General features: G+C 34.4%; 1 long non-coding RNA gene across 1 annotated transcript; it reads right to left on the bottom strand.

The window, feature by feature from the left end:
• Positions 1–75: 75 nt before the first annotated feature.
• On the bottom strand, positions 76–26,780 carry LOC143270948 (uncharacterized). Its single transcript, XR_013048139.1, has 3 exons — positions 24,447–26,780; positions 17,320–17,432; positions 76–170 (listed from the first exon to the last, which is right to left on the bottom strand). It is a non-coding gene; the product is annotated as an uncharacterized LOC143270948 (long non-coding RNA).
• Positions 26,781–27,980: the final 1,200 nt, after the last annotated feature.

Here is a 27,980-nt window from a genome sequence, read left to right as displayed (position 1 = left end):
TATTTCAAAAAACATAAGAGAAAAACACACCAAATGCAATCCTGGGAAAACAAACAACAGACAAAACCCAATAGCTACCTTCAAGAGTCACTTGTATTCAGACAGCTAGAGAAGGAATAGGTGAAGCAAAGCCATTTATCCAGGAAAGTCTTCTGTTTTTCTTCTGGCTCCTAGAACAGAATGGTACCTCTGAGAATTAAAGCCTTAAGATGCAGAGAATCAACTAAAATAGTCGCCCCAATTCACCTAAATTCAATTTTCCAAGGGAGTAATCTCCCAAGACCTAGTGAGTAAACACTGGGAATATAAACCTATAGGAGTTCTCAACATTCTGACACATCTTTCCAAAACTAGATGAAAAGCTCATTTTTAACAGTGTCTTCATATAAAAAAAAGTCTGAGTCTATTTTTAGAAGTTTAAGAAGGTTAAACAATTATTTAACTTCTTTTAACCTCTTTGCCCCCTTCATACTATTTTTTCCTAAACACCACAAGGGGGAAAAGAAAACAAGAAAGAAAGAAAAAAAGCTATTTGAAAAGTCATAGCAAGAAAAGGAAGATGACTCTCTTACAGTCGTGAGATCACAGAATCAAAACTACAAAGTAACATTTAAGCTAAGGCTTCTTTTTTATTATTATTTGTCATGAATGCATGCTTTTCATTGTTGATAGCTAGCTGCCTGAATCCCCAGCATGAAGTATGTTTTATTAGGATTCTTTTCAATTAAATGTCTAAAAACGTGGTCCCAAAACAAACTTCAAATATATGTAGCCCACTCTCTTATTTATTTCCTATTTCTGTTAAATAGCTTGAAATTGATCGTAAAAGCTAACTGCTTATTGGACACTTACATGCAAATAACAAATTCATTAATAAAGAAGAATAAGACAAAATATAAATGGAATAAAATCTAACTACACGTGTTCCAAGTTATAAAAGAAGGAAAGTGTGTCCTACTGAAATGGTTAGTTAAGTAACACATTCCCTGCATGCATTTCTTAGCTTATAAGTCATTTCTTTGAAGGTCAAAGCTGCCAAGGCCATCTTTGTATGTGTGTGTGTGTGTGTGTGTGTGTGTGTGTGTGTGTGTGTGTGTGTGTTCATTTGATTGTGCTATGTTTTCAAAAGCCTAACATGTGCTAAATTGCTGAAATTCCACACAAAGCTCTAAATAATTCAACCTTTGGTAAAAATTTAAATTACAATAGAAGGAATTCACAACTGACTAGCTACTACTGTTACTAATTGTTGCAAATCATGTGTCTTCTTAGAATGTTTTTCTGGAAAAAAATCTAGTTTTGCCTTATCTAACTAGGAAAATAATATTAAATGCAGTTTTCACTTTTTTTTATTTCTGAATTTGCCTAACCTAGGTTATTTTACAAAGGCCTGTTTCGCCTGTTTGGCTGCTAATCACCTTCCTTATCTTATATTGCCACCTATTGGTAAGTCTGAAATATTGCACATTTTAAAACTTGGAAACAAAGGTAGAAATACATCTAAAACTCAGTTCACTTCACTGGTGAAGCTTTGATGAGCGGCACAAAGGCCTATGCTTTTCCCTATAACATTCTAATGGAAAGCAAAAAAAAAGTTTGCAAATTTTCTCATTGCTTTTCTTCAAATAATTTTATAGCAGTGTTTTTTTTTGTAGTGGTGTTCAAAATTAAACCGAATCATTCAGTCTTCTGTATTGGAACTTTCTGTTTAACAGTAAGAAGAAGGTAAAATAAAATTTCTTAAGGACAACTTTGTGTTTTCCAATCAAATGAACAACAACAAAAAATAATAAAAAGGTAATACGTTGAAAAGAGCCATATTTCACATGTTTATACATACCTGGAAGAGTGGATGGAGAAGATGTTAGCAGATAAATACAAAGGTTTTATTCTTGGATTCAATAATGCTCACTTCTGCAGGGATGACTCACTATGGATCCAGTTATAAGGCTGGTATCTACCTTTGTAACTAAGTGGTATAAATCTGGACATCTGACTATTTTCTCCCACTAGCATTGTAATGCATGGGCTTAAAGAGAAATAACAGAAAAAGGGCACCAAAAGGGCACTTATCCATGGCTAGATTAAGGGTTTCATTGGTTTTCCTTTGTTGATTTCAAAGTTGTGGACAAAGCCTACATTTCATGCTCTTAACAGAGGGCTTTTTATGCATCAGACTTATTCATGTTTGTGTTAAACATTGTATCCAAAATAAAATAAATTGTCAGAGAACATTTACTAGACTTATAGGAAATTTAGGGACAGCCATTTGATAACTTTATCATATCTCATGGTACTAATTCTATTTCATTTATAATGGATTACTAATGAATTACTACCAAATAACAAAAAGATATTAAGTTACATAAAAGGTAGCAATGATATGTGTGTCTCTGGTACCTTAACATCAAACCATGCAACTATAGTCAGAAAAGAAATCTCAGATTGTTAAACAAAGAAATCATATGATGTGGTCTTCTGAGGGCTGAGCACAAGCCTTTATAATTTTGTTCAGTTATAGTTATTCTGAGGATATTTGCTAACCATTTGGCAAAAGAGTGCACTCTAAGAAGAATATAGTTCCATCTCAAATAGTATGGAAAATATTTTTTACTCTATTAGCTACTTCCTCTGATAATCAAGCAGCTGATCTCCAAAGACTCGGTAAATGGAGCCTCTATGGGATTATTTAAGCATAGGAAATTACTCTATAAAGTACAGGCAACCTCAGATATTGACCAAGACAATCACTTAGCATGGTATCTTAATATCCACGCATAAGAGAGTGTATGCCTTCTGCATATAGATGGCACCTCTATAATTAAGAGACACAATGATCTGTGCCCTCAAAATGTTAGTTCAAAATGTTAAATATGAGTTCTATCTGTTGAAAATATTTTGTTCAGTTAGACCAGTTTCGCTAAACATTTCCAAAGGAATGGAATAAAAATGGCTGGTGCATTAGGAAAATCAGAGTATTTGTCACCATGAATAGGGGTCCTTTCACTTATTTAAAAAAGCTTAATGTTATAGAAGACATAAACGTTTCACAAACCTGAAAGTGTAATGGAAATCTAGAAAAATAGTCTCTGTAAGCAAAGTATCAATGATAGCTAGCATTTATTAAACACCATATCATCATGCTATACTAAAAGCATCTGATCTTAACAATATAAGCAAAGTATTGTAATTATAATACAACCTGCCCAAGGTCACTCCTTTACTGGCTGGCAGAGCAGATGCTCAAATCCACAACAGTCTGACAACAGTCAATACGCTGTACTTTCATGTTGTGTGAGAGGAAGCAGGAAGTGCTATGGAGGAGCAGTTTGGGAGAGGTCTGCCAGTATTCCCAGCAGGGATGAGCATTTAAGCTGAGACTCAAAGGACAAACAAAATTTGGCTAAAAAAGGAGGAGCCGAAATAAGAATATGCCAAGCTAAAGTAAAAGTGAGAGGAATCACAACAAGAAAAATATGGTTTGTTTTTTTTAAAAAAAATGAATAATTGAATGTAACTGAAACACACACAGAAAAGATCAGAAGGCCGTGGAAAACTACATTTGCCATTTTAAGGGAATCTGAAATTGGTCAAGAAAGCAATAAGAGACAAATTTAAGGGGGTATGTAACACGATCCTATTTGATTTGGAAACAGTCCATTTTAGATGAAGAGGTCAAAATACAGTGAAGAAGGGCATCACTACAAGTAAGAACAGTTAGTAATGCGTATCAGTTATCCATGAAAGAAATCATGGCATCCAAAAATAAAAGAACTTTTAAAGTATCATATAGAGAACAGATTTGAGAGATATTTGGGGAACCAAAAATAAAAGACATGGCTCAGAAACATTGTGGAAGATGAAAAAGTGAGGAGGGTGGTATCAAGCATTATCTTTAGATTTCTGTCTTGGATTGCTAGTTGCTACAAAAATTAAGACTGAGAGAATGATTTGGGAGCTTATGGGTTTATAGAAACCTTCTGTGACACTCTCTGATGAATTCTGATAAGGATTCAGCTTTTAGAAGGGATCCCGTAAGGAAAGCAGTCTCTTACAGATCTAAAATACTGGAATAACTTCTTCATTTGATTAACATTCACTAGGGGCATTATATGCATTTGGTGTTATGCATATGGTTAGTAAGTTAGGACAACCACCCTCTGAGATTTGCATATATATTATATACATTATATGTTACATATGTATATACTTCAACTAGTCTATACAGATACATACACATACACATTTAAATGCCAATTATACTGTGAATCCTGATGTACTACAGTTCTGGTCTAGTCAGTTCTTTAGAAGTTCTCAGCAAGATGGTTGTAATTCCAAAATATGTGCACCTTAAAGCATTTCCCTTTCATTAGCAGGACAATTTGGAACCTATAAGGTGAAGTAGACAACACAAAAGCACTGAGACCCTTCTGTATGACTGAAAATAGAAAGGCATTAAATACTGGTGAACAGCTGTGATATTTATATCACATTTTGATCACTAAGTCACCATAAATATTAGCTTCTTTAATCTTTCACTGAAATCAATGAGTTACTCACTTTTAGAAGCCTCCTTTTATGTTGTACTTTATAAATTGTATCTTCCTTTTGAACTAAAATTGTAGAAAACATGTAAGGAAAAAATGTAGTTCCTTTAATAGCATTAAATGATTCTTGAGCTCTTGACTAGGATCCTATCATGTATAAATTATCACATAATACATAGTTCCATAATAAAAACAATCAATTTTAAAGAATTATATGCAATTTTGTATGTTACTATGTTGTTTATATTACAGACAAGGAAATGGAGTCAGAGAAACACTACAGAAGTTTCCCATTCAGCTACCTGTTTAATCCAAATCATGGTCTCTTCTACTGCTATGCTATGTTATGTATTTATAATTTATAAATACTTTGTATTTTGCTAAGCGTAATAGCATAATTTCTTTTGAACCTATTAATAATAGTAATTGTATTGACCCTTGATTATTCTAAGTTTTCAAATAAAATCATTTTCATAAACCATACTAAAGGTATTTAAATATTTCAGGAATTGTTTTTGGAATCATTTCTTCATGAATCTAAAACTAATAACATATGATATTAAAATGATTTTAAAACTTATGCAATAACAATTAGTAAAAAAAAAAAAAAGCCATGAATTTAAAACAGAGGAGTGAGGGGTAAATGGGAGGATTTGGAGGGATGAACGGGAAGGATGAAATTTTGTAATTATATTATAATTTAAAAAATAAAATTTAAAGAAGTTTTAAAAGCTATGCCAGTATCTTTACATTATTATTCCATTCCATTTAATATATAAATAGTTATGTATCTAGAAACTCATTGGAATGCCAGTCTCTTTGTTCTGTACCATCTCAGAAACATAAGAGTATCTTTTAGACTGAGTATTTATTCATAATGTTAGGTGTTAGTATACCTCATATATTAAAGACAGTTACTAAATCTCTCTTGGTCATATTCCTATGTACCTATGTGAGAAGTGTACTTGGAAATGTCTCTTTAAAGATCACAAAAATTAATAAGACAATTCTGTAGAAGATTGCTAATCTTAAATTGGCAGTGAAAACACAATAGTAGAAAGTGTGAATGGAAATATCATTGTGACAGTTGAGTATTCCAATATTTTGAATGCTCAAGGATATATATATATATATATATATATATATATATATATATATATATATATTCTTTTAGAGTCCAAATGAGAGCATTTTACTGTTAGGGGGTGGAGAATGAAGCTATTAAAATTGTCTTTCTCCAGGACAATATTTTATAAATATATCTACATGACACCAAGAAATGATTGATTTGGTGAGTCTAATATGGTTAAAGAAGTTGCATAATTTAGTAAAATATGAATCATAATAGTTATTTGGCTGAGTGGAGCTGTTTCATTCTATTTATTGAGTTGGTTTTGTTATTATGAGACAGGGTTTTACTATATAGCTGTGGCTTTCCTCAAACTTTCCGTGTAGACTAGGCTGGTCTCAAACTCACAGAGATCCACATACCTCTGCCTCCCAAGTGATGGGATTAAAGGTTTGTACTGTTGTTTGAATGCATTTTGATCTTCATGTGTATTGTTTGTAAATAGAGATAAAACCTGAATGGTCATCTTACATTGCATGTCATGAGAAATACAAATCAGAAGTGGGAAGCTATGAAATGGATGATAAATCCTTAACACAATGTTACTTTTCTCTGATATCCTCTGGAAATAAAAGCTGCAACAACAATAACAAATGTCCCCTTGGAGCTTAATAAAGCTACTTTTCAAAAGTATATATCCCATACAAGTGAAAACATATATGTTTTCAGTTTCTTTTGATGTACAAGTTATGGCTTCCAGTTTAGTGTTTCTATGGGACTTGAGATTGTGCAAAAAAGTGGGTCTCTGTTCCTTGTGTATTCTCTCGGGCTCTTTTCATTCTGTTGGTTTGTTTTCCTATTCTGATGTGTGAGTTTTTGTTTTATCTTATTTTAGTTTAATATCCCTTAGAATCCTGTTTGTTTTCTAATGAGTGACAGAAAGGGGGGATGTAGACCCAGGTAGGCAGGGAGGAACTGGGAAGAGTAGAGAGGCAGGAAAATGTAATCAGGATATATACTGTGATGAAAACAAATCTATTTTCAATAAACAGGAAAGATAACATTTATAGCTGAATCAAGTTGTTTAGAACTGCATTATGCATTAGAGTGGGGGAGACTAATTACTTGTGCTTATTCAGTTTATGAAATATGAATTGATAGGACTGAATAATATGCTGAATATTATACAGACTACACCTGTCCAACTCTTTTGTCTATAGGAAGAAATATATTGATAAAAAAGACATGAATTAAATATCATAAAGCAGTATCTGAGTCTTGCAGCACTAGGAAAGAAAAAAAGAACAGCAAAGAAAAAACAAGCATAATAGAAAAATTTAGGTCAAAAGGTCAGCATCTTCTCAGAACACCTGCTACTGTTCACTTCAGTGTAATCTACTTTATCCAAATGATGTGAAAAGAAGAATTGCTCTATGAGTAGCTATCTCATGCTGCAAGAAGCTCATGGAATTTAGTTTTGTAGGCACTCCCTAGCCATACTAAAAATAAACAAAGAAACAGAGTTCTTAACATATGAGCTGAGCATACGGTCATACTTCTTACAGCAGTCATTTGTGTTATGTATGCTTTCTTCATTCAGAATCATGTGGATGTGAAAGTTGTGTTTCTTCAGTTTTTAACCAACCACTGATTACAGAACACTTCATGCTATAGTTTATATCAATCTTTGAGGTGAATTTATTTTCCTAAATCAATCCTTGCTCTGTTAATAAACATTTCTTTACAGCTGGTAACAATTATGGTGGTACCATTGTGGGAACAACATAGTTACAGATGGTGCTGAGCACTTTGAATATAATAAAAGGATACTTCTGTCCTGTCAGATCCCAGAGAGAAAGCTAAAGGTTATGAAGAGTATATTAATTTATCAGGTAAGCCCCATTTTGAAATTATCCGTTCTCCTTTGGTTGTTTCATCTATTTTCCTTATAGAAATATGTATGGGGGGTCCAGTCAGTCCAGAAAATTTTGCTGAATGTTATTAGGGACTCTTCTAAAAACAGTAATAGTAATAGCCCATTAAACCATTGACAATTCAAAATCATAAGTCATTTTGCTCAAAAGATCATTTATTAACAACAGAGAAGTCAAACAATACTGAAGTAAATCTCAGAATATTATATCTGATCAAATGCACTGATAATATCTAATCTGGCAAAATTAAAATTACATTATTTCCAGAGTATACCATCTGGTCTGCCAAGGTTTCTGCTTTTTCTCTTGTTTCATGAACAGTTACTGAGGTTGACTGGATTCAATATCTGGTCTTTCAGCCAACTAAGTAATTGAGTGCCAAAATTTCATTTGTCTTTATACAATGGCAAAGGCATATGCACTTTCATGGAAAATAGAGGACACAAACAAACAAACAAGCAAACTCTTTCTCATGTTTCTTTTTATACTGGAGCCAAGCTAAAGTAAATAAAATAAAGTCATGGAATGAATATTTCTACATGAAAGTAAGTCCTAACCATCACTATTTTTAATCTCATGAGCTTTTACTTTTCTCCGTCAAAATTTGCTAATGTAGGAAATGTTTCTTTTCAGCCCCAAATGAGTCTGTTCCACTAATTCATGAAATATTCTGGCAAACTTGGAATTAAAGAATTTTAAGCAAGGGGTGTACATGAGACTATTTGGCTCCAATAATACAATTGCAGTGGAAAATCTTGAGTTAGAGTCTATAGATATGATTATTAAACAATATTCTGAAAATAACCAATCACTATACCACTTACAATGAATGAAGGGAATGAAAAACTATATAGATCAGAGCATCTCTCTACAATGCACAATGACAAAACAGCTTACATTTATTTAGTGCCTAGTGTGAGCTAGATATTTTATCATCATCTTCAATGCAAAAATTAGAACTAACAAGTAAGACAAGTACATTGATGACTAGAGAGGTAGCTCAGAGGCTAAGAGCACTGGTTGTTCTGCTAGATGACCCAGCTTTCCAGACCTCATGTGGTAGCTCACAATCATCTGCAATTTCAGTGCCAGAGTGTCTAAATCACTGTTCCGGCCTCAGAAGATACCAGCCAGGTTTGTGCTGCACAGACATACACGCAGACAAAACACTCATACACAGAAAAATAAATAACCTTTTTAAAAATCTTCATTGATCAGCTAACACTCTGAAACGAAGTACCACAGACACAGATTGTTGAGTATTGCACAGAAATTTATTTTCTTACAGTTCTGAAGTACATATTTTCTTGAAGTTCTTGGAATATTAAACAGAAATATATTTTCTTGAGTTCTGGTTGCTACAAGTTCGAGATAAAAGTGTCATCAGGATTTTTTCCAGTAACCTTTTCCCTTTTATTGCATATAGCCATCTTCTCTAGCTTCAAGAGGTTCCTCTGGCATTTATCTGTGTCCAAAATTCCTCTCCCTGTGAAGAGGCTAATCATATTAGATAAAAGTCCATCGCAGTGACATATTTATTTACTACATCTTGAAAGCCCACATCTCCCATATAGCTCCATTCTAAGGTGTCAGGAGTTAGGGCCTCAAGGTACGAATTTCAGGAACAAGCATAAAAATTTACCTCATCATAGTCAAGTAATGTATGTGAAAGCTCAAATTTGCCCCCTTTCCCCAGATTCTCTAACTCTTAATCCTGGCTGCCTGTCCATTAAACAAATGAGAGATTAGACAAACACATAGTCATCATCAGTGAGAACTTCCAATAACTAATTGATATCTTCTCACAGTAAGCCACCACAGCTGCTGTCTAACATATATGAACTGAATTTTTCACTGCCCTAGAGGAAATATTTTTCATATGTATTAATTTCTACAAAATAATAAAGAAGAGATATAATGATGAATGCCTTTGGCTGGGAATGCACTGGCATTCTGCCTGAAATAAAAGTGTGAGGTTTGCCACTAAAGTGTAATGCACGTTTCAGAAGACAGTCTCTGACTTAATTTCACCTACCTTTTAATTCCTTTGTATATTTGAAATATTCAGAATGACATAGAGATACATAATTCCCAACATTTTGGATAGAATTGTGAATATAGCACCAATATACTTATACATCTTATGGGAAATTATTTTCCTTTCTTTTCTTAAGCTGAGCACTCAAACACATTAAACATTCACAAAGAATAACCAAAAAGCTTCCAGGATTCAAAATATATCAATGAATTTCTATCTAGCATGTAGCAGAAATGTCCTTATAAAGTATTACCTTACTAGCTTTTTTTCTATGCCATCCTTTGTAGGTTTACTTTGAAAGCATTCTTAATGTCCCCGAGTTAATAAAGCATCTGTTAAATGTAAATGTTCAAGATCAGCAATAATGTTTCTAATTGTATCCCATTGTCTTACCTCTAATCATTATCTTCTAAAGATTCATAATTCATTACCCCGCTTGATGTAGCAGAAGATTTTACCAGAACCTTTGTTGCAAATACATTCTGAAGGTCAAATCAGTCAAGCAAAAGTTCATATTTCATGGAATTATTTGATGTACTTATCACTTCCTTGAGGTCTGGCCAACATCCTAGTGATTAACTCCTTCAAATAGATTTATATGCTCTGGGAAATGTTTATTTGACTGATCCCTGGAGAACTTTTTTTTTTCATTTTTCTTTATTAAGAAATTTTCTACTCACTCCACATGCTATCCACAGACGCCCCCTCCTCCTTCCTCCCACCCCCCCCCAGCCCTCTTTCCCAAGCCACCCCGCATCCCCACATCCCCCCAATTGAGGTCCTCCCATCATGATCTCGACATCCCTCGCCTGCAGTATCTCTCCTCTCTCTCCTCAATTGGATTCCTGGAGCTCAGCCTGGTACCTGGTGGTGGATTTCTGTATCTGCCTCCAACTGTCACTGGACAAAGGCTCTATGATGACAGCTAGGTTATTTGCTAGGCTGGTCACCAGAGTAGACCAGTCCAGGCACCCTCTGGACCACTGCCAGCAGACCAACATTTTATATAAGGTCTTTCTCCATTGTTTAACAATTTGAGAAATTTTAAAGATGTTTAGAGGGGATAAGGAGCAGGAATATATGTTAACCATTACATGTCTTACAGAAATTAAACTTATAGATGGAATGGGGTTCTCAGGGAATAAGGACTATTTCAAAGCTTCTTAAAATTGCTGTTTTTAATATTGCTGAATCTCATAACATTCCAGATTTCCCCAGATGTGAAACATCTATAGTTCACCCCAGTTGCACACAGTTCTGTGTTTTTATCCTCTTTTTTGGCATATTAAATTTATCCTCTTACTATTCTAGTCTGTGGCCATGCTCAATAGGAAGACCAGATGTTTGATAGAAGATAGCCAAATAAAATTTTAATGAAATTGGATTGCAGAATAATAGGTATAAAAGCTTTACAAATAGCACACAGGGAATAGATTTTATACAAGGGACAGACAAGTTCCCTAATTTGACTCATCAGGGAAATCTGAAAAGTATTCTGAAGAATACTTAATAAGGTATTCTACCTTTCCCTCTATCTTATTATAAATATCTTATCCATTGACTATGTCCCATTATTCTCAAGTTTGTTAGATTACAGATGCTTTTGGTCTTCTTGAATAGCTTTTAAATGACTTTACCTAAAAATATAAATACATCAGAACTCTGATCTCAGAAATTGGTGAGTACTACTTTTTACCATTCCATGTATTGGCATTAATAAGCCGGGTTTTAGTTATTATTTAAAAAACATTTTTGCTGTCCTTATCATTTTCCTATGCCTCATGCCCAATTCTTCTACAAAATATGATACTTTTCAATTAAAAATTATATTTCAGTGGCTGGAAAAATGGCTAAGCTATTAAGAGACCTTGTTGCTCTTCCAGAGGTTCCAGGTTAAGTTTGGTTCCTAGAACACAAGTCAGAATACTCCACTAAATGTGTTTTCAGTTCCAGGAGGTCTGATGCCCTCCTCTCCTCTGGCCTCTGTGGACATCAGACAGAATACACATAACATAGCAAATATTCACACAGACACACAAAAATATAACAAAATAAAGATTATGCATCTATTCAGGTAGTCCATATTTTTTTCAACATCACAAATCCAGGATACCCCTTTAGTGCCTGCATTTAGCAAGAATGTCTTCAACAGTTCTTATTAGTTTACAGATCTCCTACTGGTTTTTTTCTCAGTAAAATAAAAATTATCTCTGTATAGGTAATGGTTGGAGGTTGCAGCATAGATGTAATATCTAGTTTACTCTGGCAAAAAGTTATTTCCAAAAAGCTAAGGAGAAACAGCAAGCTAAAAATTGCAAAAGGGGGATGAAATGAAATTTTCATTTTTTTAAAATATTTATTTCTCACAACATTGTAGGACAAAACAAGGTTGTTTGAAGTTCATTGCATGCTTGTGCATACTAGATTAAGCATATACTGTCTAGATATATTTTTCGTGTCAAGAGCACTCCATGCTATGCCCTAATATCAATCAGTGTAAAAACAGAATGGACCTACTCAGAGTCAAAGTTTCTAGAGGAGGCTACACCAAGACACCGTCACTCCAAATTTCAGAATTAAAAGAGAGATGAAATTCATCTTATAGAGTTATCTAAATTCAAATTGTTTGGAACAGAAAGTGGTTCATATTTTAGAGATTTATGTTTTTAGAGTATTCTTTTACACATTACTAGTTGAGCATTCATAATCTAAAAATCCAAAATCTAAAATGGAACAAAATCCAATACGGTCCAAAATCTAAAACTTTAGCATATCATGTGAGGCTAGAAATAATTTTAGATTTTAGAACAATTTCAGATTTTCAGAATATGGATACCTAGTGAAATTAGTTATGATGCTGATGAGACAATTTATGTTCTTTAGCAACTTATTTATATGTTCACTTTTCTTAGTTCTTCAAAACGTTGTTTTGATCTTTTTGTTTTATTATTTATTTTTCTGTATGTGTATTAGAATTTTGCGTGCATGTATTGAGATGCAGCTTGTGTCCAGTGCCTGTAGGAGCTAGAAGACAGTGTTGGATCTGCTGAAACTGGAGTTACATAGAGTTGTACGTTGCTATATGGGTCCTAGTAACTAAACTCAGTTCATCTGCAAGAATAGCAAGTACTCTTAAGCACCAAGACATCTATCAATCCCCATGCTAATCCTTTTAAAAATCTTCACATGCATGTTTTTACTATTTGTACAATATTTCACAACAAACCCCATCCTGGAAGAATACTTAATAAGGTATTCTACCTTTCCCTCTATCTTATTATAAATATCTTATCCATTGACTATGTCCCATTATTCTCAAGTTTGTTAGATTACAGATGCTTTTGGTCTTCTTGAATAGCTTTTAAATGACTTTACCTAAAAATATAAATACATCAGAACTCTGATCTCAGAAATTGGTGAGTACTACTTTTTACCATTCCATGTATTGGCATTAATAAGCCGGGTTTTAGTTATTATTTAAAAAACACTTCCTCAGAAAGTAAATTTTTCAATATCACACTATATTGCTCTTTATTTTGTTGCACCAAAACATTTTTATAAATTTTGCCTTTCATCCTTCATACAGTTCCATGAAACTCATGCTCATATGTAGATATATGTATCAGCATGTTAAAGTCTATTTTCAGCATTTCACTCTAAATTACAGAGCATTTCTTTGTTTTACAGTATGAAGCCAGGATTGAGAGCTATGTATTTAAAACAATTCATTGAATTTGACAATGCATGGGTGATTCATTTTAGTTACCATTTTATTACCTTACTTCAAGATAATTAGCATGATATCAGTATTATTTTTATGGAATGACTAGTAGGCTTTGGTCATTTTACATACAAATGAACTAACCTTTACTTATTTTTCCTTTTATTGAAAATAGGTATTTTTTCACACATAATGTATCATGATTAAATATTCCCCTGCCTTTACTCTTCCCAGTTCCTCCCCAAACTTCTCCCATATAGACCCACTCCTTTTCTTTCTCTCATTAGAAAACAAACAGGCTTCTAAAGGATAACAATAAAATATAATGAAATCAAACAAAAATTAACATACAAGAGTAGACAAAGAGAAGGAAAAGAGCCCAAGAAAGAGCACAGGAATCAGAGCCCACTTTTTCACAACCTCAGGAATCCCATCAAAACACTAAAATATATATACAGAGTACCTGGTATAGCCCCATGTGGGCCTTGTTCATGCTGTTTCAGTCCCTATTTGTTCATATGAACTTTGGTCATGTTGATTTACAGGACCTCATTGTCTTGAGGTCCTCCTGCCTCTCTGGCTCTTATACTCTTTCTGCCTCCTTTTCCTTGGAGTACACTGAGTTCTGAGGGGAGAGATTTAAAGGAAATATTTCATATAAAGCTGTGTGTGTTTCAGGGTCTCTCTCTCTGTATAATACCTGGCATGGGTCTCTGTATTTGTTCCCTTCTCCTGCAGGAAGAAGCTTCTTTGATGATGGCTGAACAATGAACTGATTTATGATTATAGTAGAATATCATTCATAGATAAATTAACTTTGAAATATAGAGGAACAGGCTACTGGTTTGCGAAAAATAGTTTCCTTTAAATATAAATGTCTTACTGAATGAAGTAAACACTGATTATATAATTTACTAATACTGAACTAAAATATTCAAGAAAAATTTCCTCAGAAACTTGCACATTGCCAATTAGGAAAATTGTGCCCTGTTCACTGCGGCATTCTGAGAGCTCTGAGCAAAGCATGACATTCTCTGGCTTATCTAGCAGATTCTCCTTTCAGTGTATTAGCCATTATTCTTCCAAAACAAAAAAATCCCTTTATGTTATATTTATTCAATTTTTGGGGGGCTACATTCTATTATTAAATCACTTATCAATTATTATATGGCAAATATTAATCTCATTCTAATCCAGAAGACATTCGTGCATTTACTATTTGGAACATGAATATCACATATACTTTTTGCCTCAGTCTAATGTCTAATTAATATCAACAAATTTTTTGCATCTTACCATTTATACTTGTTTTTATAGTATATTTACTTGAAAACATTCATCGCCTGTGCCCCAAAATAATGCAAGAACTAGCTAAAATTACTCATATTAAAATATATTTTGTAATTATAGAACAGATATCAAACCATCTCTTGTTTCTATAAACTAAGAATCATAAAAATTGCCCTATTAATACTTTAGGAATATAGGATATTGCAAAGCAAATATATGCAATTTGAAACTGTCTTCGCCAATACTGTCATTATTTTGGAAGCTGTGCTATTAATAAAGGGCTAAAACAATGCAACTTCAAAAAACAAATAATCAAACTGACAATATTTAAATCAAGTTTATTCTGTGGCTGTCCATGTGATACCAAGGAGATATGTGACTTTACAAAAGTCCCTTCTCATTTAGAGTAAGGATAGTGAAGGGTAAGGTAAAATACCCCAAAACTTCATGTAAGCTCTTAAGTACACAAATATTTACCAAATAAAGAATCACATGCTTTTTAAACTAAGGTTTTGAATTTTATAGATTATATAATTAGTTGGTACCATGTTTGGGAGAACGTATTTATTGGTATTTTCATAACTATCTCTAAAAGTCATCACTATTATCCTTTAAATAGATTATGACAGATAAGAAATGTAGTGAGAAATTTTCCTGTGTCCCAGCCAGCAGGCAGTCAGGACAAATCTCTCCCACTCACGACCCCCAAGTAAACACACAGAGGCTTATATTAATTATAACTTCTTGGCCATTAGCTCAGGCTTATCACTGACTAGCTCTTACATTTATTTTAACCCATAATTCTTATTTATGTTTAGCCATGTGGCTTGTTCCCTTTTCTCAGTTCTGCCTTGTCATCTTGCTTCCTCTGTGTCTGGCTGGCGACTCCTGACTCAGCCTTCCTCTTCCCAGAATTCTCCCCTATAATTCCTGCCTGGCGACTGGCCAATCAGCATTTTATTTATCAACCAATCAGAGAAACACATATTCACATCATACAGCACAACATCCCACAGTAAAGAAAGGAAATATTTTTAGTATCAGTACAGTTTTACAGCTGTAATTAAACAATTTGAGAGAAAAACCAGAAAATTGCTCATCATCACAAAAGCATTAGGTGTGTAGTGTTGCTTAATTCAAGTCATCTGTTTCCACTTAAACACTGAATAGACTCCCTACTTCTAACAAGGCATGATTTAGGGCACGAAGCTGCTAATCAACCTAATACCCAGTTCTCTGTTCCTCGATTATTTACTCTACTGGCAGACAATTTCATTAACCCCCCTCCTGTGTTATAATTTGCTCTGCCACATGTTCAGGAAAAAATATTTTCTAAGTGTACAATTATGTGACCATAGTAAATAACAAGTAATTTCAGAAATTCATCAAGGAGAGGAACTCTGACACCTAACCTATTTGAACTAACATTAAAATAATTAGGATTTCTATTAGTCTATTTGCATGAGAATTTTAAACTTTCAGATTCCCATTAAAAACATACTGATAGCTAAGAACTTGGCACATCAGGGCATCTCATGATATTTGCATTTCAGAAATGGAACTTATAACACAATATTGAGGAAAATGAGAAATTCTTCTACAACACAGCGCAGAATTCAGGCATCCAGCGCCTTAGTAAATATCAGCATTACTGATTTTATCTAAAAGATGTAGCAGTTCTAGCTATAATTGGGTTGTGTCCTTACCAACTGAAGGGTTTAACTGCCTCCGTAGGGTTGAAAACAATTACGGGGGGCTTTTCAATGTACGTAGTCACTGGAGGGAAAATTACCTAGTGATTTGAGGCTTAGTACAGATAGGCCAAAAGCAGGTACTCTGTGGGACAGCTGTCACCCGCAGAAGAATGCCCTTGCAAGCTCATCTAACAACAAGGCTGTATCATAGAATTTTTCCAACTACACAGGCATGAAATGAAACATATAGACAGCTATATGACATTATGCCTTTGTCTATTTCAAAATTAGTCAAATCATAAAACTGTCAAAGAATCTACTCTATTCTCAATGTGTTTAGGTCATCTGAGTCTCTGATAGTTTAAACTGCTGAACAATTTTTTCAGACTATCCTGCAACTCATTTGATTAGCTACATCTTGCAAAAAGATATGAATAAAGGCACTATGAACAGCAATGAATAAAGATGACATTCTTGTCCCCTAAAGTTGCATAGAATCTATTAGAAAGATGTATAAATAGATTGAATGTGTGCCAAGGAGTAGGTAAAGGATATTATGGCAATACTCAGGCAAGCATTCAAACAGTGTGGAATTGTTCAGAAAGACTACCTAGGAAAGGATAATTTAAGCTGTGTCTAGAAAAATTGCTAGTTTGCTAATTTGTTGGATGAGAAATTAGTGTATTTAAAGGACAGTAATCATCACACATAAAACCAAGGGGGTGGCATGAACAATTAGTTGAAAGTAATATAAGCAAGACCATATTGTGATAACAGCTTAACTTTAAGGAATAGATCATAGAAATGAGCCTATTTCTTCTTATCTGCCTTTTTTCTGAGTCAGAAGAAAACAGTGACAATTAGTTGAGGAGTCTGAATAAATAATAAATGTCTGAATAAATGTTAAATACATAACACAGTTACAGTGAAAGAATAGAGGAGACAAGGGGGTCAATTCCTGCCCTAGTATAAGAAATATTTTCCAAGAGGTTTTTTTTTTTCCTACTTGAAGAGCTTACAACTTACTTGTATGTTAATGTTAGGTTGGACGTCAGTTGCCCTGAGCCTCACAGCTGTGTGTAATTGATTATTTCATTGAAATTGCTGTCCTGCCTTCCTCCCAGAAATTTGAATTCACCCTGGAGATAAAAGACAAAATGTGTTGATTAGGCAAGCTATTTTCTTCTATCTTTCTCATCTTTACTTCCTTCTCTCTCTTTCCTCATTTTTCAAAAACATTATAAAGCAAATCGGAAGTTCATAAACACTATGTGAACCAATAAAATGAAGTAAAGGTAAAAGACTGTTAAATAAAGGAGAAAAGAGAGCAATGAAGAGAGAATTAAGAATGCCATATTAGCAAGGAAAGGATGCCATGAAACTTGATACAATATGAAAAATAGAACACAGTATTGACTCTAAGCTATCTAGTATATATGAGGAAAGATACTGTTTCATGACTACCTTTGCAAAGATAAACCATAATTCAGTAGAAGCATAACTTATTCCATCCTGTATTTCTCCCATGTAAAGACAGTGTATTGAGTTCAACAGAGTTCATCAGAAGCTTGAGTAAATATAATATTGTGAAGAAAGAAGAAAAAATTATAGCCTAATGCAATGATTAATGCTAACATCTTTATTAAATGTTTCCTATCTACCAATGAATAAACAAATTTACAGTAGCTTTATCTATGACTATCTCAATTTTTTCTAAGTGTTCTAAATAGGTGATTTCTTTTATCAAAATATTAGCCCTGTCTTGGTTTAATTACTTCTATAAGTTTTGTGACATTCTATGAAGTCTTCACAAAAGGAAAAATAGATTGTGATTACTGCTCAATACTGTTTTTCTGGCAAAATATACCAGGCCTTTATGCCTTTGAACTCTCCTCTGAGGTGACCTGTATCTCTCCATTTGCCTTGTATCAATCAGCCTGTCTGCACTGCAACTCGGGATTTAAAAATGAGCACTTATGCTGTAGAACAGAAAAGGATGTAATACACTGATGAGATACTGGTGTATTACTCAGTAGCTTTCCTGTAGGGTGGAAGTAAATTTAAGTAAGTGAATAAGATAGGTGGTGGGTGTTGTGGAACTGTTGTTGCTTTCTACCATAGTAAATGATATGTCATCAGTATTAGGTACCAAAGTTGTTAATTCCCATGAAAAGTAATGAGAAGTACCTGTATTATACAGAATGAAGGTACACCTATATAATCCTAAAACACTTCTTCAATGTAGCAGACACAATATATTCTAAGATCTGTATCTCCACTGATGACAGGGTAATTCAGAAAAATCAAATTTATTACCTAAAAAGGTATTTTTTAAAACAGTTCTGTACATTTGAAGTAAATAATTTGATTCAAAGGTATAAAGATATCTATCAACTCCCAGCACCCTACAGGGCAAAGCTTCAGGCAAAATCCTGTCACAATTAGATATGTTGCAGGAAAATAAATGTGTTTCACTTGTCACCTTTGTTCTATGGTTCTTTCAGAGAGAATTGTCATATGGCTTGTCGATATTTCAATCTTAAGAAGTCATTACTTTTGAAAATTAAACTTAGATCATTAAAATGGGCAAAATATGAATTGGAAATCAGGGATAGCTACTTATACCCTGGAATTTAAAACTGGCTATTACTATATAAGAGGACGATATAGATGCATCTTCAACAATCCTTAAGAAAACAAAGTTTATGGAACCCGAGACCGCTGGGTGAAGCATCCTCAGTATCCCTTGCAATAGTAAATAATGTACTTACTTTGGAAGGGACCCACCCAAGCAACGTTTTTCTCTTCCAGATACATATATTTCCTGAATATGTAACTTAGTTTCAGTGTTCTAAATGTGCTCACTTACCATATTTTAATGTAGAAAACAACTAAATATCCTTTTCAGTCAATAATACTTTTCACTCTTTATAGAGCATTATGAAGACTAAATTTTAAAGGTGACTCATGTAAATAAATGTTACAATAAATAAAAACAAATCCCAAAAAAACCCAGCATCATAATTCTCAAACAAATTTCCTGGGTAGTTGTCAAGGTGATGGGGACATTTCCCATGGCAGATTTGTGTGAAAACAGTTCTCAGGGGACTGACTGTTCTGTAGTACGATTGTTTCTCACATTAAAAGTTTTCATTCTGTAATCTACTACAGGTTCCTTACCTTTTCTGGTAGCAAGTTACATGCTTAAGAAAGCAACGCTTTCAGTGACCTAACTACTATGTAAGACACATTTCATTCTTATGACTCTTCCTGGATACAGATAAAACTAAAGGATTTCTAGGCTGACATGTCCTGTAAGCACCTGGGCACCTTGGTTAAGCTACCAAACTGTACATGGCTGCTTATCACCACCCATGTTGATTTTGAATAATGAGAATTTCAAATGATGTACTGAAACTTGAATTTCTAGCCCTGATATGAATTGCAGATAGTCCTTTTTTTAAAAAGCAGATGAATAAATTCCCCACTATGACTCAACCTTTTGACTTATGTTAACATTGTTGAAGCCAGCTGGCATCAGGTAAACCTGGATGCTTGTCTTGTTTGAGTATCAGTTTGAAAGCAACCAGGTTGTACAGAGAGGGAAGAAAACATACAGCAGATGGGATTTTCAGAAACCCCATGATCTTACCTCTCATGAGGATTCCACTTGAAACAAAGGATAAAAATTCTGAAAAAAAAATAATAACCATAGTGTACTAAAGCATCCTATTTCCAGAGCATAGATTTGTGAAGATTGTCAAGGTTTTTACCAGGCAATGAATCATTTAATGTAGATATTGATTTGATCTCTGATCATCAAATCTAACTTGCTTTCTCCACTTAACACATTATTTTCCTTCCTTGTTGGTAATCCCTGCTGTGATAAAGTAGGAATTGGGCTTCTAGTCAGAAAAGAGTCTTCTTAGCTCAATATTTTACCTTGTAGTTCCTTATATTTTGGACTTACTGTCATGTTTCAAAACTCCTAACTGTAGTGACTGGTCCATCTATTCTCAAATCACTGCCCATTTCCAGTTCATTGCCTTATTTTCCTGTGTACAGGTTGAACAATTTCCTTAAGTGGCCACTAGAAGGCACCTCATGCATAACAAAGTCCCTTTTGAACTATAAAATAACTACCAAAAATGTCACCTGTGACAAGGGGGTACCCTTTACAGTATTGCTCAAGGCTCTCTAGCACCACACTATAATATTAGAATAATCTTCAAAGTGTCATACTTGTAACACTCATGTGAAATCCATTTTAATGTGTCACAAGATGAGGCTCAGGTTCACTTCTCCAATTCATCCAAAAATGTCTTTAGGTTAGTGTCAGTGTCTCAACTTTCATAATCAGAAATCTAAAATCCGTTTGCACAAATTTGCAGCAACTTTAAGGAATAGTTTGGCAGTATCAGAGATTTTTGTGTATAAGTGTATAGAGTAAGACCTTGCAAGGGAGTGTATCATATGAGTAGAGTAAATGGTGATATTCTCATCCACTCAGGTGAATTAAATCCCTAATACAGAGTCTAGAATACCCTGATGAGTTCATAGCCACATCTCATGCCCAGTTTTCATTGTTTTTATCTTTCAGAATGATCTAGATTCTGCCTATATTTTTTTTCAGTTTTCAATACCCTAGTCCATTTCTAAAGCCTTCGTTTTCTCAATCTTCTTTCTGCTCCCATACTTTCCCTCTGAAGTCTATTCCTCACATTACAGCCAAAGTAAAAGTATGAAACACAAAATATTAATACCCAGCTGGTGGAATGATGCACATCAACATCTTTGATTTGATTTCTGATGACCTCAAATGATTAATCCTGTATTTTATTCTAGCCTGTAATCCCCAAATCTCCCCATACTTTTTGGTGCTCAAGCCACGTGGGCCATTAGCCAGTTTTTGCACTTTTCATGATCCTTTATTCCTTGGAGATTTTGTATGTGCTGCTCCTCCTGCATTGGTTGCACTTCCGTTTCCAGCTTCTGCTTCATTTGTTTAACTCCCATTTAGCATTCATATTTCTGCCCAGATATCTTTAAGGAATTATTTCTCAGTCATCCCCCTTCCCTGTACCCAAAAAGATCATATCCCTGTGCTGTGTATTATAATAGCTCTGGGTACCTTTCCTTATTATCAGCTCCATTTTAATCATATATTTTATATTTAGATTGATGTATTCCTCCTTTGTTAGGCTATTAACTAAAGGAATGAGCTATATTAAATCACAATTTTATGTCCAAAGCCACAAAGTATAGGGCTCAGTGTGGATTCATAAATTGATGAAGGGAAGAATAAATCAGTAAACAAAAAACTAGATACCCAAAAGAAGCTGTTAGGCACTAAATGCTAATCTACACTGAGTCATGATTAAACAATCCTTCAACTGCATGTGTGGTTTCTACAAACATGTAATGGATTTTCCAGGAGATATAGAGTTTTAATCAAACACGGAAAAATAACCCAAGTATCATCTATTACTCTTATTTTTCAATTGCAAATGAAAGCAAAGACACAGAAAGAAAATGAGTTTATACTATTTAAGAAATAACAAGAGATCAAGGAAAATCTTCTAAAAGTTAAAATGATAGAAAAATAAATTATGTATATGTATAGTTTGAACTCTTGCAAATATTATGAAAACATCATCCACTGAGACAAATTTCATGATAAGCCAGTAAAAAGACAATAAGTATAATTGTATATTGCATAGGAAATAGCAGATGGAAATAATTGTCTTGACTTTTAATGTTTTAAAATATGGTCATATGTAGCTAGAGTTTTCCTGCCTTGCCCACAGTCAGGACAAATATCTTTGTCACCCTCCAGTCCTACAGCTGCTCAAACCCAACCAAGTAAACACAGAGACTTATATTGCTTACAAACTGTATGGCTGTGGCAGGCTTCTTGCTAACTGTTCTTATAGCTTAAATTAATCCATTTCCATAAATCTATACCTTGCCACGTGGCTTGTGGCTTACCGGCATCTTTACATGCTGCTGGTCATGGCGGCAGCTGGCAGTGACTCCTTCTACCTTCCTGTTCTTTCTTTTCTCCTCTCTGTTAGTCCTGCCTATACTTCCTGCTTAGCCATTGGCCAATCAGTGTTTTATTTATTGACCAATCAGAGCAACACATTTGCCATACAGAACATCCCACAGCAGTCATTTATTCATCATAGATAAATACTTGAAACAAACCAGTATGCAGCTAAATGAGAATGGCTAAGTAAATTGTATAATATACATACAATACAATACTGTTTAGCAGCAAAGATAAGGGGACTGTTGATGCACAAAAGCATTCTACAAAAATATAAAACCTTTTCCAATCTTAAAAAAGTCAACTTATGACAAATTAGAAATAAAAAGAAAATATGTCAATGTAATCAAGCCTATATATGCTCAACTGTGAAACAATCAAAGCTTTTTCCTCTAGGATCAGAAGTAGGTAATTTTCTCTACTCAAGGAAATACCAGATTTACTAAGCTAGAAACAGAAATAAAAGCCAGGAATCCAATTTGAACAAGAGAATTAATCTTTGTTTAAAGATCACATGATCTTGCATATGAAAAACCCAAAAGTACACAAAGGTATACAAAACCATTAAAAGAACTTGCAAAATTGTAGGCACAATGTTATGATCATCCTATGTTCACTAAAGTAACAATAGGAATAGAAAAGTAAGAAAGAATACACTTATAACAACACCAAAAAGAAAGAATAATCACTTCAGATTAAGCTCACCTGAGGAAAAAAATGGACTAAAAGCTACAAAACTTCTGGGGAACAAAGAAATAAATTAATGAGTTTTTGGAGCCCAGTGCCTACATTGGGACAACTTGCGCAGCCTTGGTGCAGTGTGGAGGGGCTTGGACCTGCCTCAACTGAATGTACCAGGCTCTGCTGACTCCCGTGGAAGATCTTGACTTGGAGGAGGTGGGGATGGGCAGTGGGTTGGGGTGAAGACTGGGGGGTGGGAAGAGGGAGGAGAGGGGATCTGTGGTTGATATGTAAAATGAATGGAAAATTTCTTAATAATAAAAAAATTGAAAAAAATTCACTCTGTTCATGTAATTGAAGATTTACTATGGGTAAAATGTCAGAATTATCCAAAAATAATCTAGATTCAATGAACTTCCTGTCAAAATACAAACAGCACTTTCTGCATACATATTAAAATTCACATGAAAACCAGAAGAATTCTAAGTACACTAAATGATATTAAAACAGAAGGAACAAATTTGGAGGTCTCATATTTTCCAGCTGAAGACCTATTAAAAAAGCCAGGTGTAGTAGAGTATCCTGTAACCCCAACACTTGAGAGATGGAGGCAAGAGCATCAGATTTCAAGGTAATAACAGACTACACAATGAGTTTGAAGACATTCAGAGCTAGAAGAAAATGAATGATTAATTAATTAGAGTAAAATATTACTCAAGAGATTGTCATAATAGCATTAACACAATCATATAAACCAGATAATAGGCATTTCAAAAATAAACATATATCAAGAAGTATATGACAAAAATTGATGTTATCTATGTGGAAAAGAATGAAAATAAATTTTTAGCTTACCCAAATATACAAAAATTAAGCTTAAAAAATTGAAAGATCTAAGTGAAAGACTTATGAAAAATTACTTCCAGGGGGAAAAAAGGAGATAATAGTCATGATTTTTTATCTGGAAATGATCTGGAATATGATATACTCAACCTTCAATTTTTAGAACAAATATTTAAAATCATCACTTTATAAACAAAATGGTTTATCTGTAGTCATAAATTTCAGTTATCTCAATTCATGATATGTCAGCTTCATGGTTTGGAGCCTGAGAAGAAGTACCACATTATGGTTGCAATATATGGCAGAGCAAAATGTTCCCCTCTTGACCAAAATGGAGAAAAAGAGAAACTTGGGGAGTTGTTGGTTTGTTTGTTTTTTAATTTAAAATTTTTCAGATTTCCACAAGTGATAATATTTTTGTAGAAAACACTGTTTATATTTTGATAGGAACTCCATTGTGCTCTCAAGGAGGCTACTTAAAGTTTAAAAAGAAATGATGTAGTTCAGGACACACTGGCCCTAAATATGACATCCCAGTCTAGCAAGCAATTTAAACTAGAGGAAATAGAAAAATACACACATGTGAGACCTCAGAGCTGACTTTCACCCATCTACCTTGTCTTCTGAAACAGATCATTGAAATTAGAATTCTCTTTGCCAAGTTTCCTCATGAAGCAGATCCACAATCTTTATTCCAGGGCAATCCTTCCTGCAGGGGACCCCTCCCTTTGAAGGAAACAAAGGAAAGTTAAGACAGAAAAGAACCTTAACACCCAGTCCTTTTTAAACAACAACTCCACATACAATTTATAGCCATTAGAGCATGTCCGCTTGTCTTCCAAACATACTCTTATATACATTCTACAAAACTCCACAGTTTTTTGTATTTATTCAGGTCTTTAAAGATTCTCATATCATATGTAACATGCCAAATAAATATGTAAATTTTGCTTTTGTCAACTGTCTTTCAGTATAGAGGAATGAATGAATCATGAACCTTTTGATTGGTACATAAAATATTTTCCCTTTTCTTCTTTAAAAAATCAAAAGTATATTTGCAACTGTGGGAGAGATGACAACTTTATGGAAAAAAGACAGACAAATGAATTAAGGAAATTGTTGTCCTTGTTATTATATTACAGATGTTTACAGCTGCTGATTTACATAGGTATTAAATTTTGTCAGAAGACATTTTGTACATATGATATGTGCATTTCACTATGTAAATTTTACCTCTTGAAAGGGAACATGAGTAAATATTTAACTTCACTTAATGATATGTATTCTGTGCAGTTGAGTATACAGATATCAGCAACTTCAAAATGTGCCAAAATATATCAGACTTTGTGTCTGAATGAATGAATGTAAAGTGCTCATATAAGTGATAAAACAAATATGTTAAATGTTAATTGTAGATTACAAGTGACCAGTGTACAGAATATTATATAGTTCTTCGATTTTTATCTATATTTCAATTTTTTAAATGAAATGTAACGAAGGTTACAGTGAATGTACCTACAGGACACACTTATGAGAGCCCCTATTATACCTTATATACACCCCGACTGCATTGTTTATCCAATATGGCTTTCATTAGTTTTATCATCCTAATTTTCACACTATACTATATACATTGAAGAATGAGTCTATATCACCTACCTTTTCCTCAAGCAAAACCCACTGTCATGTAGTTTATAATTTACAAAGAAGTGAGCAGTACACTGTTATGCATTCATTCAGTTGAGAAACATTACCTTGGTTCTCAGAGCTTTCATTCTTGTGTGCTTTCCGTCATTCACAGTACCATGTATGTGCTTTATCTACATTCCTTCATTTCAACTTTCAGACAGTTCACAGATTATGAGCTATTGCTTAAGTATTAAGAGTAAAGTGTCAAAGCAGAGTGCTAGAGAGGTCTCCAGAAATCCACAAAGATACCTCCAACGCAATGGTCAAGTGAGTGCCTGAGCTGACCTGCTCTGGTGATCTGATGGCCAAACACTCTAGCTGTCATGATAGAACTCTCATCCAGTGTCTGATGGAAGCAGATGCAGAGATCTACAGCCAAGCCCCAGGTGGAGCTCCGGGATTCCAATCGGCGAGAGAGATGTTGAGACCATGGTTGGAGGAAGCACAGGGACAAATAGCCAAACTAGTGGAAGCGCATGAACTGTGAACCAATGGCGGAGGAACCCCCATGGAACTGGACCAGGCCCTCTGGATAAGTGAAACAGTTGATTAGCTTGAACTGTTTGGGAGGGCCCCAGGCAGTGGAGCCAGGACCTGTCCTTGGTGCTTAGGCTGACATTTTGGAGCCCGGGGCCTATGCTGAGACACTTTGCTCAACCTTGGTGTAGGGAGGAGGGGACTAGACCTGCCTTGGCTGAGTCTGCAAGGCTGGGCTGACTCCCCAGGGGAGACCTTGCCTTGGAGGAGGTGGGAATGGGGGTGGATTAGGGGGAGGACTGAGGGATGGGAGGAGGAAGAACAGAGAGATGGGAGGAGGGAGGATGGGGAAATTCGTAGCTGTTATGTGAAATTAAGTTAATTATACAATAAAATACTATTAAAAAAGAGTAAAGTGTCTTTTACTTTACTAAGTAAGTTACCCAAGATTAGCGCAAGCCAATTAGTGGTAGAATTGGTGTCTGGCTTGTAACTCAGAAATCCATTTTCTCAACCAATTTAACCTCTGCTCTGACTAAAACATTCAAGACAGTTTTTTTTCTTGGTGAAGTTTTGGAATCGGTGGCACAAAGAGAAATAAGTCTGTGGTTAGTGAGGAAGACCAGGTAACAATTAACAATTAATTGCTTATGTCTAGAAAAATCATAATGTCCAGCCTATCTATTCAATAAGCTGTATAGGAATTCGAAGGCTCTTTCTGCTAAGGGTACTCATACATACATACATACATACATACATACATACATACACACACACACACACACACACACACACACACACGCCACACACGCACACGCACACGCACATGCACGCATGCTCATGCATCCCAAGTTAACTGCATTCATCAGTCAAGGAAATCAAAGAAAAAGCAGTTTTTTTTTTCTCTTTAGCTGTGCTGACTCTGTTGGGGAGGGCACTTGATAGCATTCTTTTGTAAATTATTGCTTTGCCTCAGGAGAGAGATTAATTGGTTTCTATGGTCAGCTACCCTTCTTAGAGAAAAATCTGTCAGGAGAATAGAATAGAGAAAGCAAACTCTCTCTCTCTCTCTCTCTCTCTCTCTCTCTCTCTCTCTCTCTCTCTCTCTCTGTGTGTGTGTGTGTGTGTGTGTGTGTGTGTGTGTGTGTGTGTGTGTCTTTTTTAAAGCAGTACTGAGAGTTTTGGAAGAAAAACCCTGTGTGCATATGTGGCAAGCTTCTTATTCATCTTAGCCTGCATAAAAATTGGTTTCAAAATTGGTATAGACAGGATGGTAGATTTTGCAGTGTCTAAAGAAATAGATTTCTCTAATTATATTAATTTATATTCAAAAATAAACTTTAGTACAGTAATTAAAATTAATTGAGTACATACTCTGAACTGAGCTATATACTTCAAGTTTTATAAGATTCTGTATTAAAATTTCACAAGTTTATGAAGATAACATATTAGTCACACCATTCAAATGAAAATGTATATCATTAACATAAAATACATCCTTAGCATCACAGAGGAAGTGGTGGCACTCACTTTGCCCAGATAACATAGTTTGGAGTCCACATAATGAATTTTCATAATACCAAAAACATTAATTCAGTCCTAGCCTACAAGAGGTAAGAAGACAGTATTATCCTAATAAAACATTCAGCCATTCAAAGGCAGATGGGATGAAGTACTTGCAAGAGATGTTGATTATGATAATAAATATATAAATAAAATGATATATATTTAACCAGAATATTTAAGAAACTTAGAATGCAAAAGTAAAATCACTAGACTGTAGGAACCTGGATAAGTATCAAGAGACTATATGAGATCCAGCCTGCAGGATATAGTTATAGGATGAAAACCTTGAATTAGAATCTTGCAGTGTTCCACAACTTGGAAGCCTGAAGGGAAGAATACTCTGGAGTAGACCTATAGTCAGGGATCAGAACCACACATTCCC

This window comes from Peromyscus maniculatus, chromosome X, assembly GCF_049852395.1.
Source record: "Peromyscus maniculatus bairdii isolate BWxNUB_F1_BW_parent chromosome X, HU_Pman_BW_mat_3.1, whole genome shotgun sequence".
Taxonomy (NCBI): Eukaryota; Metazoa; Chordata; class Mammalia; order Rodentia; family Cricetidae; genus Peromyscus; species Peromyscus maniculatus.
Note: the sequence above shows the minus strand (reverse complement) of the source record. Positions and strands in the feature narration are given on the sequence as shown.